Source organism: Dermacentor albipictus, chromosome 3 (assembly GCF_038994185.2).
Source record: "Dermacentor albipictus isolate Rhodes 1998 colony chromosome 3, USDA_Dalb.pri_finalv2, whole genome shotgun sequence".
NCBI classification, from domain to species: domain Eukaryota; kingdom Metazoa; phylum Arthropoda; class Arachnida; order Ixodida; family Ixodidae; genus Dermacentor; species Dermacentor albipictus.
Genome location: NC_091823.1, coordinates 184,030,809 through 184,046,326, shown reverse-complemented (window position 1 = coordinate 184,046,326; position 15,518 = coordinate 184,030,809). Strand labels below are relative to the sequence as shown.

The 15,518-nt window shown below is 46.1% G+C and overlaps 2 protein-coding genes across 7 annotated transcripts in view; one reads left to right on the top strand and one right to left on the bottom strand.

Moving 5' to 3' along the window:
• The window catches only part of LOC135920826 (very long chain fatty acid elongase 7-like), a 397,384-nt gene that overhangs the window by 202,569 nt on the left and 179,297 nt on the right, over positions 1 to 15,518 (top strand). Inside the window, exon 1 of one of the 6 annotated variants that reach the window (XM_065455095.2) lies at positions 14,279 to 14,438. The exons of the other annotated variants lie outside the window; for them this stretch is intronic. The gene's annotated coding sequence lies outside the window, so the exon portion shown is untranslated. Of the gene's footprint in view, positions 1 to 14,278; positions 14,439 to 15,518 lie in introns of those variants that run through there. 6 annotated transcript variants of the gene reach the window in all.
• Positions 1 to 15,518, bottom strand: part of LOC135920828 (uncharacterized) — an 85,940-nt gene that overhangs the window by 37,972 nt on the left and 32,450 nt on the right. The gene's annotated exons all lie outside the window — the stretch shown is intronic.

Here is a 15,518-nt window from a genome sequence, read left to right as displayed (position 1 = left end):
TTTCTGTATTCGTAGTCGAGGCTGTGATTCCTTTGTCTACGGCTGCTGTGTAAGCTTCCCAGTCTATCGACTTCAGTTTCACTTTTCTGGGCGACGTCCGAAAATGAAGGGCAGAGATTAGGATCGGGTAGTGATCACTACCTCGAGTCTCGAAATCTGTACACCATCCGAACATAGGGGCCACTTGACTTGATACGAATGTGACGTCAATGCAGCTAACAGTCGTCGGATTTTTCAGGTATGTTATGCTGCCGTCGTTCAAGGGCTCTATATTGTATTTTGCAAAAAGCTTCGCCAGCTTGGCACCGCGAGCACATGTATGTGAACTGCCCCAGATCTCGTTATGTGCGTTGAAATCGCCACAAATAATATGTGGAGACTGAGTGTTTGTCAACAAGTTTTCCAATCTGGTCACGTCGAAAGGTGATCCTGGTTCCAAGTAGACGCCGATCAGGGTAAACACTTTGGATGCAATCACTGTGGTTGAGCAAATATATTCGTTCTTGTCATGTGGTGTTACGTCAATCGCAGAGGCAGGTATGTCGTTGCGAAATCCAATGAGCAGTCGGCTAATTCCATTTTGTCGCCTTGAATGATGAAAATAATACCCCTTTATCCTAAAGTGCTCGTCGACGCGAGACTCGGAAATGACTAAAAAGGGGAATCGGTACACTCGCGTAAGATGCTTAAAGTCGGCTAACTTCGAGCGCAATCCGCGAGCGTTCCACTGGAATATAGTACATGTGCGGAAGTGTCTGTTGGTGGACACCGCTTGTGAGACGATTGTTGGCGAAGCCATCGTTGCTACTGCGAAGAATCACGGCTTTGCGCCGTGAAAGAAGACGACACTAGCGGTTCCAAAGCCAGGACGGCCTCTACTTCAGGGATGCTCTTAAACGATGGGCTGGCGCGGAGAATAGCCTTGATTGCTGCGAACAACATGGGAATCAGCATACTTGATATCTCATTTGCAGTGCTACCATCTAACAACCTTTCTTGGTTCTTCCTGTTCTTCTGCTGCGACCTTGAGGACACTTGTTGCTGTTGTAGGGTTGAGGTTATATCACTTGAGGGCTTTGATGGATTCATTGCAGTTGAAGGCCTTTGCTGGTTTTCTTTCACGACTGAGGCGTAGGACTTTTTCAAAGCCGTGTCGCTGCGCTGCACCGTGTCGTGTTGATTTTGGTTTGTAGAAGTATACATCACATGCGGATTCGGCGGTGGTTCTCGTCGTTTCCGTACTTTCCCTTGGATTTGCTCCATCGTCCGTGCAAGAGTGGCTGATTTCTTTTTAGGACACCCTCCGTATGACGCAGCATGCTCAGCTCCACAGTTTGCACACCGAGGCTGGGAACGTGACGTACACTCCTTATGCGTATGTGGACCAGCGCATATCTTGCAGCGGATGGGGCCTTTACAATATTTCGCTATATGTCCGTGTCTTTGACATCTGAAACATTGAGTAGCAGACCCCATGTATTCCGTCACGGGATAACTGCAGAATCCAAGCGACACTCGGTTTGGTAAAGGGGCGTCCTTAGAGAATTCCAGGATGACCGAGCGTCTTCGGATTTCCGTTACGACACCATCTTCGTTAGGGACGTAGAAAACTTGCCTTTTAGCAGATATGACTCCTTGTTCGCTCAAATACTCCTTGAGGTCGTCATCTGAGTACTCGGCAGGAACGTCCTGTATCCTCCCGTACGTGGCAGAGTAGGAGTATGGAACTCGAGCTTCTACAGGAATACCCGATAGATCTGTCACTGTCAGGAGACGATTGGCTGCGGGAAGTGTAGACACTGTCACCAAGAGGCTTCCATCCTTGTTGAGACGATGGCTGAGTATCTTTTCTTGGGCTGTTGTCACGACCGCTGAAGCCAGAAGATTTGGGTTTACTTTCCATAAGCTGCTGTCAGGCTGAGTTGGCTTGAATATAACAGGAACACCTGCGGCTCTTTTCTTTTTGTAAGAGACAACAGTGAAGGCTGTCTGATCCATCTCTTCGTTGTCTCCTGCAGATTCTCTTGTGTCGATGTCATCTTCACGTAGCCTTTTCCTTGCTTGCTCATCTTCTCCGTGGTCTACAGAAGCAACGTGCTGACCTGATTGCTGATTGCTTGCGACGGATGCCATCAGAACATCACGAAGGGCGGCCGACGGCGGAGGCTCGCCTCGCTGCTTCGGTCCGGGGCGCTTCGGGAGCCGCTTGCTGTGCTTCTCTCGCAGGACGGTGACCCCCAGACCGGCTTTCGGTGACAGAGAGGCACAAAGAGTAAAAATGGGCTCTACACTTGTTAAAAAAGACTTAAAATTACAGACGGGCGTTCGGAAGCGAGCCTATCACTCGTCGTCTTCGTCTTCCTCAAATTATCCACGCCACTACATTTCAAGCATATGGGCTTGACCTCTGCTGTTCGCCATTGGGCCGGATTTTTATAGCATCGAAACGTCGGCGGAGGTCGATGAAGAGAGGCAGGGCTAAACAGAAGGCGTGTTATGAAGCACACGGTTGGCAAGTTCTTCGCGGACAACTGCATGGATGAGGGAGATCGTCGATTGCGTATTCTAAGAAGGGCGCGCGATAGAAGATGGCGACGTAGCCTCGATTTCGCGCCGCAGAATTCGGACAACGCTACCTGTAGTCGACGATTGAATGACCGAATGAGTGTATTCGCAGGACGACGTAGCGATGGTGTTGGGAAGCCGCACGAACTGTCCAGTGTTGCGACGGCTCTTTGCGTCTTCGAAACGTCTGCACTTGCGGATAATTTCGTCTACCATCGAGCAGCCTTTAAAATCGAGCAAGTTAAAGCTCTCATCGGCGATGCCTTTCAGAATGTGCCTCACTTTGTCAGCCGCCGGCATACTGGCATCGACGCGGCGGCAAACAGCTAGGACATCAAGGATGTACGCAACGTACGACTCGGTAGCTGTTTGAGCCCGACAGCATAAGTGTCAGGCCGCGGCGCACTTGCGACCAGTCAGCTTACTGAAGAGATCGCGAAGGCTTTGCTTGCATACGTCCCAGCTGGTCAACTCTTCTTCGTGTGCGTCATACCAGGTGCGTGCTGGTCCCTGAAGGTAGAAGATATGATTCGCGAGCATCAATTTAGGGTCCCATCGGTTGTGTGTAGCGACGCGTCGACGAAAAAGTTGACGATGTCGGCTTTTTCGGTCTGTTACTAGAGAAGGTGCCGGGGTCGCGCGGATGGGTCAAGACCACTGACGGATGCACGCGAGGTCCTCCACTGTACGCGAGGTCCTCCACTACCACGACAATGACGTAAACAGAACAACGCAGACGTATATCCACAGTCAAACATTGTACCGGAGGCGGTAATGTCGACTATTCCCGTCACCGTAGACGACGAAGAAATAATGGCGTTAATCGATACTGGAGCGGACACTCCAGTTATGAGCGTGGACCTTGCCTGCAAGCTGAACAAAGTTTCTACCGAGTGAACTGAGTCACACATTCGCACTGCAGGTGGCCATTTAATAACCCCGATAGGAAGATGCACAGTGCGAGTGTGCATTCGTGATTAACATTATCCTCCGAAGTTGTTCGAGAGAACTAATTCTGGGAATGGACTTTCGGCAGGCTAATGGAGCCGTGATTAATTTACAGAAGTCGCGGGTAACGTTTGCGACGGCGCAGGCCTTGGCAGGGAGCAGCACTGACGACACTTATGTCAACGCCTTGAGGACTGTTGAGGAGAGCATCACGGTGACGCCAAGGAGCAGCGTATTGACCCTCGTAACCTGAGACGCATTCGATGACTATGAGGGTGTTGCCAAAGCTAATATTGCACTGCTGCTCGAAAGACACATCAGCGTCGCCTGGGACCTTGTTCGATTACAGAATAAGATCTCGCAAGTTTTGTTGACAAACTTCAGCAACGAGTATCAGCACGTCCCTCAAGGTACAGCTGTAGCGTTTCTAAACGACATTGCTGACTTCTCCGACGTCGGCACGTTACAAGTGACTTCACCGTATGCAACAACTCACGCCAACCTTAGTACCCGCGTACAGCAAATGTACAGAAGCATCAAGTAAAGCAATGAAGGGGGCTAGTTGGTGAACGTTCCTGGTTACATTGCCCTCCGTTTTACACAGATGATATTAAGTGAAGGACGGGACTTGGACGTCCATCCAAGTCCCGTCCTTCACTTAATAACGTGTGTGTAAAACTGAGCGCAATATAACCATGAACAGAAGCGTCAGCTGCTGGGCCTAATGACAGAATTCTCTGGCCGTTTTTTCACGGACTCTAAAGCCCAGCGCGCCTCCGTTACGGAACAGCATATAGCTACAGAGGAGTCGGCATGGCCTGTTCTTCAGCATCCGTACCGCGTGTCACCTATGGAGCGGGAGGCGATTAAGCGTCAAGTTCAAGAAATGCTAAATGATGACGTCATCCAGCCATCGACAAGTCCGTGGGCATCGCCTATCGTAGTACTAAAAAAGAAAGACAACCCTCTTAGCTTCTGTGTTGGCTAAAGGCGGGTTAAGCGAATCACCAAACGCTACGTTTCCCGCTAGCGATCGACCGATGATGCATTGGACCGTCTGCGTAACGCTCAGTTCTTTACTTCGTTAGACCTAAAGTCATCATCATCATCATCATCATCAGCCTGATTACGCCCACTGCAGGGCCAAGGCCTCTCCCAAACTTCTCCAACTACACCGGTCATGTACTAATTGTGGCCATGTTGTCCCTGCAAACTTCTTAATCTCATCCGCCCAACTAACTTTCTGCCGCCCTCTGCTAAGCTTCCCTTCCCTTAAAATCCAGTCCGTAACCCTTAATGACCATCGGTTATCTTCCCTCCTCATTACATGTCCAGCCCATGCCCATTTCTTTTTCTTGATTTCAACTAAGATATCAGAAACCCGCGTTTGTTCCCTCACCCAATCTGCTCTTTTCTTATCCCTTAACGTTACACTTATCATTCTTCTTTCCATAGCTCATTGCGTCGCCCGCAATCTAAGTAGAACCATTTTCGTAAGCCTCCGGGTTTCTGCTCCGTACGTGAGTACTGGTAAGACACAGCTGTTATATACTTTTCCCTTGAGGGATAATGGCGACCTGCTGTTCATGATCTGAGAATGCCTGCCAAACGCACCCCTGCCCATTCTTAGTCTTCTGATTAGTTCCGTCTCGTGATCCGGATCCGCAGTCACTACCTGTCTTAAGTAGAAGTATTCGCTTACCACTTCCAGTGCCTCACTACCTATCGTAAGCTGCTGTTCTCTTCCGAGACTCTTAAACATTACTTTAGTTTCCTGCAGATTAATTTTTGGACCCACCCTTCGGCTTTCCCCTCCAGGTCAGTGAGCAAGCATTGCAGTTGGTCGCCTGAGTTACTAAGCAAGGCAATATCATTAGCGAATCGCAAGTTACTAAGGTATTCTCCATTAACTCTTATCCCGAATTCTTCCCAATCCAGGTCTCTGAATACCTCCTGTAAACACGCTGTGAATAGCAATGGAGAGATCGTATCTCCCTGCCTGACGCCTTTCTTTATTCCGATTTTGTTGCTTTCTTTATGTAGGGCTACGGTCACTGTAGAGCCCCTTTAGATATCATTCAGTATTTTTACATACGGCTCGTCTACACCCTGATTCCGCAATGCCTCCATGACTGCTGAGGTTTCGACTGAATCAAACGCTTTCTCGTAATCAATGAAAGCTATATATAAGGGTTGGTTATATTCCACACATTTCTCTATCACCTGATTGATAGTGTGAATATGGTCTATTGTTGAGCAGCCTTTACGGAATCCTGCCTGGTCCTTTGGTTGACTGAAGTCTATTGCCCCAACCACTGGACCGCGTCGGCAAGATTCGGCGCGCGCCGTCAAGCAAACGCTTCGCTTCGCGTTGGTGGGAGGAAGAGGGCACGCAACCACTGGAGAGAAGCTGCGACGCGCGCCGAAGCTCGTTCCTCGGCTGCGGCGCACTGTTGCTGAACTATTCCGTCTTCATCAGTCAAAGCCCGGCCTAAAACAGCCTGCTGTAAACTAAGCTTGAAACAATAAGTTAGTGATCTGTATGTGCTTTTAGATATAAAAAACACGTTTGAATAATGAATACACGCCTGCCGTAACAGTTTGTTTTTATTTTTGAAGTAACAATAGTGCACAAAATATCGACATCAGCGCTCGCGCGTCGTCTGTCTGCAAGATTGCTTTGCAAACACCTGCACGACGATACCATATATCAAAAACTGTTGTACCATTCCATTTTTGGTAGCTAATTTCACAGCCAACTATGTAAGAATTAGGCTTGCAAACTATAACTGAAAAAAGTTCTGTTGGAAATATTGCCATGTAGTAGTGAGGGTAAATAAATAGTGCCGGCTCAATCGCAAGGATAGCGGTGAGCAATGTCGGCAATCGTCGAAAATCTCATCTTCGGGTCAAGCGCGTTGGTTTGCATACATCAGTCGTCGAAAGTTACAGCCTATTCGCTGGTGCCCGCGCGCCTTCCAGAAACTACTACACAATTCGTGTCGCGTATGCAATCAGATTAGCAAGGTTCGTCGACAACAGACAGAACCATCGATAACATTCGCGAAACTTTCGATACGTTCAGGCGCATCCTGCACCGAGCGATAACGTTTAACATTCTTTAGCCGGTTAAATACGGTAACCGGATACAGATAAAGCATCCGTGTCAACATAATTATGCTTATTGATACATGAAAGAAACGTGAAAAAGTGGGTTCTGAGAAAATCAACAAAACAGAAATAAAACACCTGTACCACTCACAAAAAAAAACTAGAATAGCTAAAACGTATGTAATTCGTATCTTGTCTCCCCCCAATTCTTGATTCTGTCAAATCTAGCCCATGGAGCACTTCTATTATTCTAAGTTGTTTTGGTGCATCAACACTGCATCCTGAGGCCTTCACATTGAGTGTATTGCTACAAAACATTTTCACAGTGTAAGGGCCATGTTCTATTGTAACTGGTTTCCACATATCAAGTTTGTCTTTCTTTACATAAATGAAATGACATACCGTCAGACAATACAAGCTTGAGAATTAGAGGGTTTTAATAGGAGTCTGTCGTTGCCCTTTGCCAAGTCGTGCTATTGAAGCACTTATTCGAATGAATGGGAGCAGCTCATTTGCATAGTATAAGACATATATAAACAGGTTATTTTCACAATTTATACACTCCGTCACCACAAAAAGCAAAATTGCAGTTTATTGTTTTCAGCCTGCTATGATGTTTTGACTGAGAAAGATATATTCAATTTGTTCTGCGAGGCACGCAGTAATTGCTGTGGCATAATATTTTATTGCACAACACTGCATACAGTAGCCAGCCATTATTAAAACTCAGAAGAAATTAATAGCACAACGCATGTGATCAGGCACATAGAATATTATTGCACTTTCTTAATTCATGCCCCTTTTTAATTTCACAAAAGCTACTGCACTGAAATAGTATACTAGTACATACTTAGAAAGCGCGGTTTTATACTACAATAATCATCAATCATTGAAATGTTTATTGTAGTGCCCAGGAATAGCTAGAGAACCTTTTTACTGGTGCACTTAACGAGCACTATGCGAGACAAAATGTACAGAAAACACGAATGTAGTAGACAAAAAAATGGAAGATAGAGAAACAAATAGGGCTAAAGGAAACACGGAAAAGTAAGAGGGAGTTAATCCTACGTGATTATCTACCGATACACAAAACACAGGAAATGAACTCTGAAGTATGTTTTGGAGTCGAGTCTTATTAGCACAATCTTGTAACAAGCCCAGGCAACGAATGTGGAATGCTACCTGGTATAGTGTTGCGGCACGAACAAATGCATATGATCAAGAGGCTTTAAGGAATGTATAATGTCATGGACCACCTTATACAGGAACAAAACGTGTCATTAATTAAGTTTTGAATCTAGAGGTGCGAGTTGAAGTATATTTGAGAAGGCTCAACTGTGGTCGCTAGAATGGCAAAAGTGGGGCTTTAAGATAGACATCAATTTATTCTGGATGCGTTCAATGAGGTCAGAATTAGATTTGCTCATTGCATCCCTTCCTACAGAGGCATACTCTAGTAATTGCAGGCACACAGCAGAATTTCAGAAACACAACAGGTGAGTGGAAATCATGCAATATAAGGCATGCAATTCCAAGAGCGTGAATAACATGTTGTGTAATTATCTATGTGAAGGGAAGCTTAGCATTTTGTCGAAGTACACACCAAGATCTTTCATTTCATCGATCCTAAGGAGTGGAGCATCACGTAGGGTGTATCGAAATTTCACATGGTGCGTTGTGTGCATGTAACTTAATGTCATAGTGTTGGAAGCACTTAAGAGTACTTATTGTTTCTGCACCAGTTTGAGAATGAAAAAAATGTCTTTCGGGAAGTCGATGCAGTGGTGAACACTGGTGACAGTCTGAAATAGCTTTAAGTTGTTGGCACACAAAGTCATGCTGTTCATTTATTAAAATGCTCTTAGCACTAACAGAAAGCGAGGAATCCCATATCGATTCAAAGAGCTGACGCACTGAAGAGGATAGATATAGGTCGGCAGTTAGTACCTGCACATCTAGCACCTGATTTGTGCATGGGCAATGTTCATGCTACCTTCCGAGTGCTACAAAAGGTACTAGACTTTAGGGAACTACTGAAGATGCTTGTGAGAACGGGGAACAAGTATGCTTCCATACGTCTTAACCCTTTCAGACACCATTTTATCCCGTTGATTGAAAAGTTGCTTTCACCACATCTCTTGCATCTTCAGAATCATAGAAAGGGTACAGCTGCAGCAAATATTAAGAATTTTCAATTGTTTAGCGAGTTTTGTCAAGTTTACAAAATTGTTGTAAACGTTCTAAAAAACAATGAAAGAAGTGAACCCGCTACATACAACATACTGACACAGAGTAAAAACACCCGACTGTCTACCTTCCCTCTCATTTTGCTGAAACATTTTGCACGTTATTCAAAATGGCAGCACTGTTCTAATAATAAGTGTTTCAAGATGTATGAAACACATTTTAAATACCATTACTTTCATCAGTGCTTTTGCTATTGATGCACTCACCTGCTGTGCACAATTGTGTAGACAGCGTCTCAAAGGGTTAAGCTCTGCGGAAGAAAGTCCATAAACACCCCAAGAAAGGGAAGGTTTACGGCACTTCATGCACTTTAAAACAAGGTTTTCATTGACTGATAGTGTACACACTGTGCCAGACTGGGAAGGAAGGTTACTTGAAGCATATTTCACACCATATAGCAAACAGAAATGCTCTACAAAGGCATCAGCAGTGTTCGAGACAACACCACCATTGTCATGAAGAAGACGTACACATTTGGCACTCTTCTTAAAAGAGGGAGCCCACAAAGCTTCAGAAATATTTTGAATTATGTGTCATGCTGGCTTCAACACAATCAATGTGGTCGTAGTGGTGATCCTAATAATAATAATAATAATAATAATAATAATAATAATAATAATAATAATCTTAGTGGTAACTTGGCACACTAGGCAAAAAGAAAGGCTGATGCCTGTATGTTAGAGCATCTGATAACCAGCCATTTAGAGCAGGAATTCGCAGGATGCAGAAGACACTTCCTTCTCCTCCACGTGCACACACACTTGCTCAATAACACAGCACGGCACACACGCACACATTCGACAGGTGCACAACACACAGGAGTGCCAATTCAGTCTGGTTCCAAGGAAGGAGAATCCAAATGGCCAGGGGGATGAAGAGAAAGCTCTGTATGCCAGATATAATCATGGAGTTGTGGTGTCAGGTCATAGAGGTGCGATGAGGGCTCGGGCTGCGCTGACCACTTCTTCAGACGAACGGAAGAAAGATTAGTGCTGTCCAGAGAGTCGTCAAGCACCCTGCAGTATAGACTAGTGCAATGCTGCGCTGGTATTGCAGTGTGTACTACTTGAGGGGTTTGAGGCAATCCTTGAAGGCTGGCATGAGCTTGTGACAACCGAAAAGACGGGAGTAAAGGGTGTGTATTATCCGGCGCTGAACAAGCTTAAGTTTGTTAGCGTCGCGAGTTTGGTAGGGGGACTATACTGATGAGCAGTACTCAAGTCGTGCAGAATGATAGAAGTGAAGAGTGCTAGGAAAACCTCAGATTTCTGTCCTGACTACAACTAATAGTATCGCAGCAAGAAACATTTTAGTAGAAGCTGAAGGGATAGCAGCAGTTTAAGCATACCGACCACTCAAAACACTTATGACACCTTTTCACCTTCCCCACTTAGCACTAACACCATCTACACTTTCCGGAAACAAATAGTGAGATAACAAATCAATTACAGTTTCATTGACTCAGTACTTGCTGCTTCTGAAGCGGGCATCGAAGCAATCGTGGTATACGCTGCTACATGCATAGGTCTTGCATGATGCAGGTCCTGCTATGCACTGCACACAGGGCACACGTTGCAAACAGATTTCTTTTTGCAGTGCTCAACTATAAGGACACACTGACTCAAACATGACTGCGTTGTCACGTATGCTTCAGTGCGTCAGTGTTCTTGATTGCTACACAAGCGATTTATCCCCAACTAGCCCAAAAGACGGGCGCACTTGAAAGAAGTGAGTGAATGAGTACAGTGAACTTGTACTGAACTGGATTCACATGCCGAATAGAAGAGCGCAGTGTCGGCTGAAACAGTCGGCACGGCTGATTATGTAAGTACTTCCCATTGTTCGGCTACTAGTGTCTTTCGCTTTCGGAAGTTATTTTTACCACTGGAAACAACGCAGAGCTTGCCCGTTAAACTTGAGTCAACCGACACCACACGAAACACGCCGCGGTTGACCAACCCAACTTCCACACGGTTCATTCACCACATCACACATTACACGAAGTCAAGAGTGCCATATTTGAATTCACTGCAGCACCAAACGAACTTGAAAATTCATTTCCTTCGACAGAGTTTCTCGGGTGAGTTCATTCACTCGCCAATTGCGAACTCGATGGACGCGCTAGGCCTACGCGTAACGTAAACAACATCGGCGATAGGCGAGTGTTGATTATCCAGACTTCGGAGCTCGTAAACATGTTTCCATTCGTTTTGAGCGCACCAAAATACACATACAACAAGCACAGACGTTGCGGTAATCGTGATTCGGTTGGCTGTTTTAGCAGACGATCGCACTGAGCCCGGCGGAACCCAGTGGGCAGGTTGGATTAGTCGGCATCGTTCTTAGTCGCTTCGGATCCACGTCGCACTGCCACAACCCACGGTCATCGGTCGTGTCGTCGTCGGCATACTATTACAACACTGTCTTTCAGGAACACTGTCGCACACGTCGTACGCCCAAGGAACTCGGACGATCGTTGGTGCCGGCGCCTTCGTACCGGCGGCCATCATAGGCCTAGCAGCCGGATGCTCCGCAGCCTCTCATTGGTGCACGCCGGCGCGGCTTCGCCGCGCGTCGGCAAACTTCTAGCATCGGCAGTAGACATAATCGCTGCGTGACGTTCCGCTTCGCCGTGTTCCCGACCAACGCTTTGACGCATTTGGCTCTTCGGCGTGCGCCGAAGCTTTCCGGCGCGTGCCAGTGGTCGGGACATAACGTGTTCCTGATTCTATTTGCAATTACCTTAGTAAATACTTTGTAGGCAACGGACAGTAAGCTGATCGGTCTATAATTTTTCAAGTGTTTGGCGTCCCCTTTCTTATGTATTAGGATTATGTTAGCGTTTTTCCAAGATTCCGGTACGCTCGAAATTATGAGGCATTGCGTATACAGGGTGGCCAGTTTCTCTAGAACAATCTGCCCACCATCCTTCAACAAATCTGCTGTTATCTGATCCTCCCCAGCTGCCTTCCCCCTTTGCATAGCTGCCAAGGCTTTCTTTACTTCTTCCGGCGTTATTTGTGGGATTTCAAATTCCTCTAGATTATTCTCTCTTCCACTGCAGTATCGTCATGGGTGCCACTGGTGCTGTATAAATCTTTATAGAACTCCTCAGCCACTTGAACGATCCCATCCATATTAGTAAAGATATTGCCCGCTTTGTCTCTTAACGCATACATCTGATTCTTGCCTATTCCTAGTTTCTTCTTCACTGCTTTTAGGCTACCTCCGTTCCTGAGAGCCTGTTCAATTCTATGCATATTATAGTTCCTTATGTCAGCTGTCTTACGCTTGTTGATTAACTTCGAAAGTTCTGCCGGTTCTATTCAAGCTGTAGGGTTAGACACTTTCATACATTGGCGTTTCTTCATGAGATCTTTCGTCTCATGAGACAGCTTACTGGTCTCCTTTCTAACGGAGTTACCACGGACTTCTATTGCGCACTCCTTAATGATACCCATAAGATTGTCGTTCATTGCTTCAACACTGAGGTCCTCTTCCTGAGTTAAAGCCGAGTACCTATTCTGTAACTTGATCCGGAATTCCTCTAGTTTCCCTGTTACCGCTAACTGATTTATTGGCTTGTTATGTACCAGTTTCTTCCTTTCCCTCCTCAAGTCTAGGCTAATTCGAGTTCTTACCATCCTATGGTCACTGCAGCGCACCTTGCCGAGCACGTCTACATCTCGTATGATGCCAGGGTTCGCGCAGAGTATGAAGTCCATTTCATTTCTAGTCTCACCATTCGGGCTCCTCCACGTACCTAGAGGGAAATCTGGCGCTGCGATCGTTAAACCATCATGGGAATGATGGGAAGTACAGGCTTCGGAGTGACATTCTGTTGACTGGCGAACTAGTCTGCAAGTATATTTTTTGGCACTTTTGGTTTCGCTCCAAGCGCAATTGCTATAACCTGCAGTGAAACAGTGCAACGCACTGCTCTCTGCCTTTGTTCTGTTGCTCGAAGTGGCGATAGCGTGCTGGGCCAGCGACTGGGACGATGTTTGTGTCGCGGTGTGGTGTCGAAGCCATGACGAGAAAGCGACGGCATCGTAAACGTTGCAAGAACATGTTCTGAGCGTTTGGACCTTGGTTTGTTAAGTGTGTTAGGTTGGCGCTGTAGCGTTGCGTGCTTTATGATACTTCAGAATAGGAAAAAGAAGGCACTATTGATACAAGACATATACAGTTGTACTTCTAGTGGTTTGACAATCAAATTTTATTGAGGGCTTCATTATGCATTGCTCATTTATGTGCTCATTGAAATGCGTGTTTTAGGACTTTTAGAACACAAACTTACTTGTGGTAGGAAAGGTTGCTGCTTCCTGACTTTAGTCTAGTGTCGCAAAATGGGTAAGTGTAAAGCCACGCCATAACGCTTCGGAAGCAGTACGTCAATGTAAAATATGATGAAGCATATACTCGTAGGAGGCCCCTAGCGTCCTAGCTAGCACTGCTGCAGATGTGCTTAAAAGTACTTGAAGACGTTCAGTAATTGTTACAGCCGACGCAGCCTTTCGAAAGAGCGAGAGGGTTCGCAAGTGGCTGTCGTCTGCGAGAAAAGTGTCGCGTTTTCAGCGAGCAGGCATCGTAGCAGACAACACTTGTAGCATTCCTCTCTAGGGCGCAACACTTTCTCACAATACGAAATTTTTATTTCCATAAATACTTGAGTATTTTTATATAAGTACATGCACGGTTGCTATTGCTGTAGCAAAAATAAACAAATAACTCTTCTCTGGCCTTAAATCGGGAACAGAATCGCACAAAAATGCATACCCTAGTGTGTCCTGGTGATAAACCATACTAAACCATGCTTCTACATCGAAGTCATACAAAGTTTATGTAGCGTGTTGCACATTATATATAACATACTGCAGTCATAAAATTACATTTTACGCGATCATATGTGAGTATAGCTTTGTTTACTGCGCCGCAAGGAAACTCCACTAGTCTAAAGATCGAAGTCAATCCAAAGCCTGTACTTCCCATCATTCCCATGTAGGTTGACGCAACGCTCAATAGAGCCCCCGTAGACACTAGCGCCACATTACCCTCTAGAGTATTTATTTAGAAACTCTATGTGACGAAGCGTCTTCCACAGTGGCGTCATTAGAGAAAGGAATTTAACAAGAGCGGACACTCGGCGAAAATTGGGAACAGGAAATACGTCATGCTATAGTATTAACGCCGACTGTTTTGTGCCGCGAGCATCAAAAAAAAAGAGAATTTGAAATGAGATTAGCAGAAATTGTTATATTTGTTTTTATTCTTTCCCGGGAAAAGTAAAAATATCTGCGTATAAATTAAATTAAGACTTTGCGGCTTACTTCCGTTGCCTAGTGACAGGCGAATCCGCGAATGATGAGCCAGATGCTTGCGTGATTCGTCAGACACACCACCGAAGCGAGCGAGACCGGCCGTGCAACTGAGCGTTGGCCTGTTGGCTCACCCGTCTGCCTGCTTTTCTATTTTTGGATTTAGCTTGGTTTGGTGGGCTCCAGGTGAATTCTTGAGTTCCTTCTGAACTTCCACATGACACCGCTGCACGATTGGACTATGGCAAGGTGAGAAATTTTGTTCGACAGTCTGCGACGCATTTCAAGCAACGAAAAGCAGCGCGGCCGTCATGGCTCAGTTAATTTGAATTAATGAATCGTATTGCGACACGTTTGCAGCGCTTTCTAAGAGCCCCAATACAACTTTAACTTATTTCGGTAGTTTTTGGGCACGCTAGCCGCACAGGGTGCTGTGAGGCAGTACCACGTAAACTGAATCTTACTGCAACAAGTTTTGGCGCTTTCTCTGGCCCCCAACATTATTGTCACAGATTTCGTTAGTTTTCAAGCGCAGTGAGCGCACCTGGCGCGGTTAGCGAAAAGCAGCTCGGCCGTGGTGTGCAGTTTCGCTCTTTAATGCACTGACGAGTTCCTGGCGCTTTCTCTGACGCCGAACATTGTTGAACATTAATTTCGGCACTTTTGTTACGAGGCACGCACACCGCGGCAGTCGTGACGCACCGAAAAGTAGCTAGGCCGTGGTGACAAAGTTTGGTGCGAATCTTACTGCGACAAGTTTGTGACAATTATGGCCCCGCAACAATGTAAGCCTTCTTTCGGACTCACGCTTGTCGAAAACGCAACGAGCAACTGCCACGTGTGATAACACGGGAGTGTGTTGCTAGCGCCGGCAGAACGCGCGAAAGATAACGCCAAGAAGTTCGAGCGCCAGGAACAAGTAACTCGAAATTCCGTCTTTTGAATGGCACCCACGTATTTGTCTTGAGTGCGAGTAGAAGGAATTCTGCACAGCATGGTCTGGCTGAGAGCCTCTGTTGTGGCCGCCTCTGTGTATTCGTAGCGTACTATATCGCGTCAGTTCTAGCCAAGTTCTGGAAATGTGCAGTAGCCCGTGTCCTCGTGCCACTAAGGTGCCGGAAATAAGGCCCGGGAAGAGGGTAATGCCTGGAAATAGAATGTTTTCGTGTTATATACGGTAATGCTGGGAATGATTCGCGCATATTCTACGCCGTATGTGTAAATACAAACTGCTTTTGTTTAATGCCGCCCATTCACCACTGTCGCGCGCTTCGCCTCCCAACGCATTATTACACGTTAATGCCAAAATAATTCTTGCAATTTTTTTCA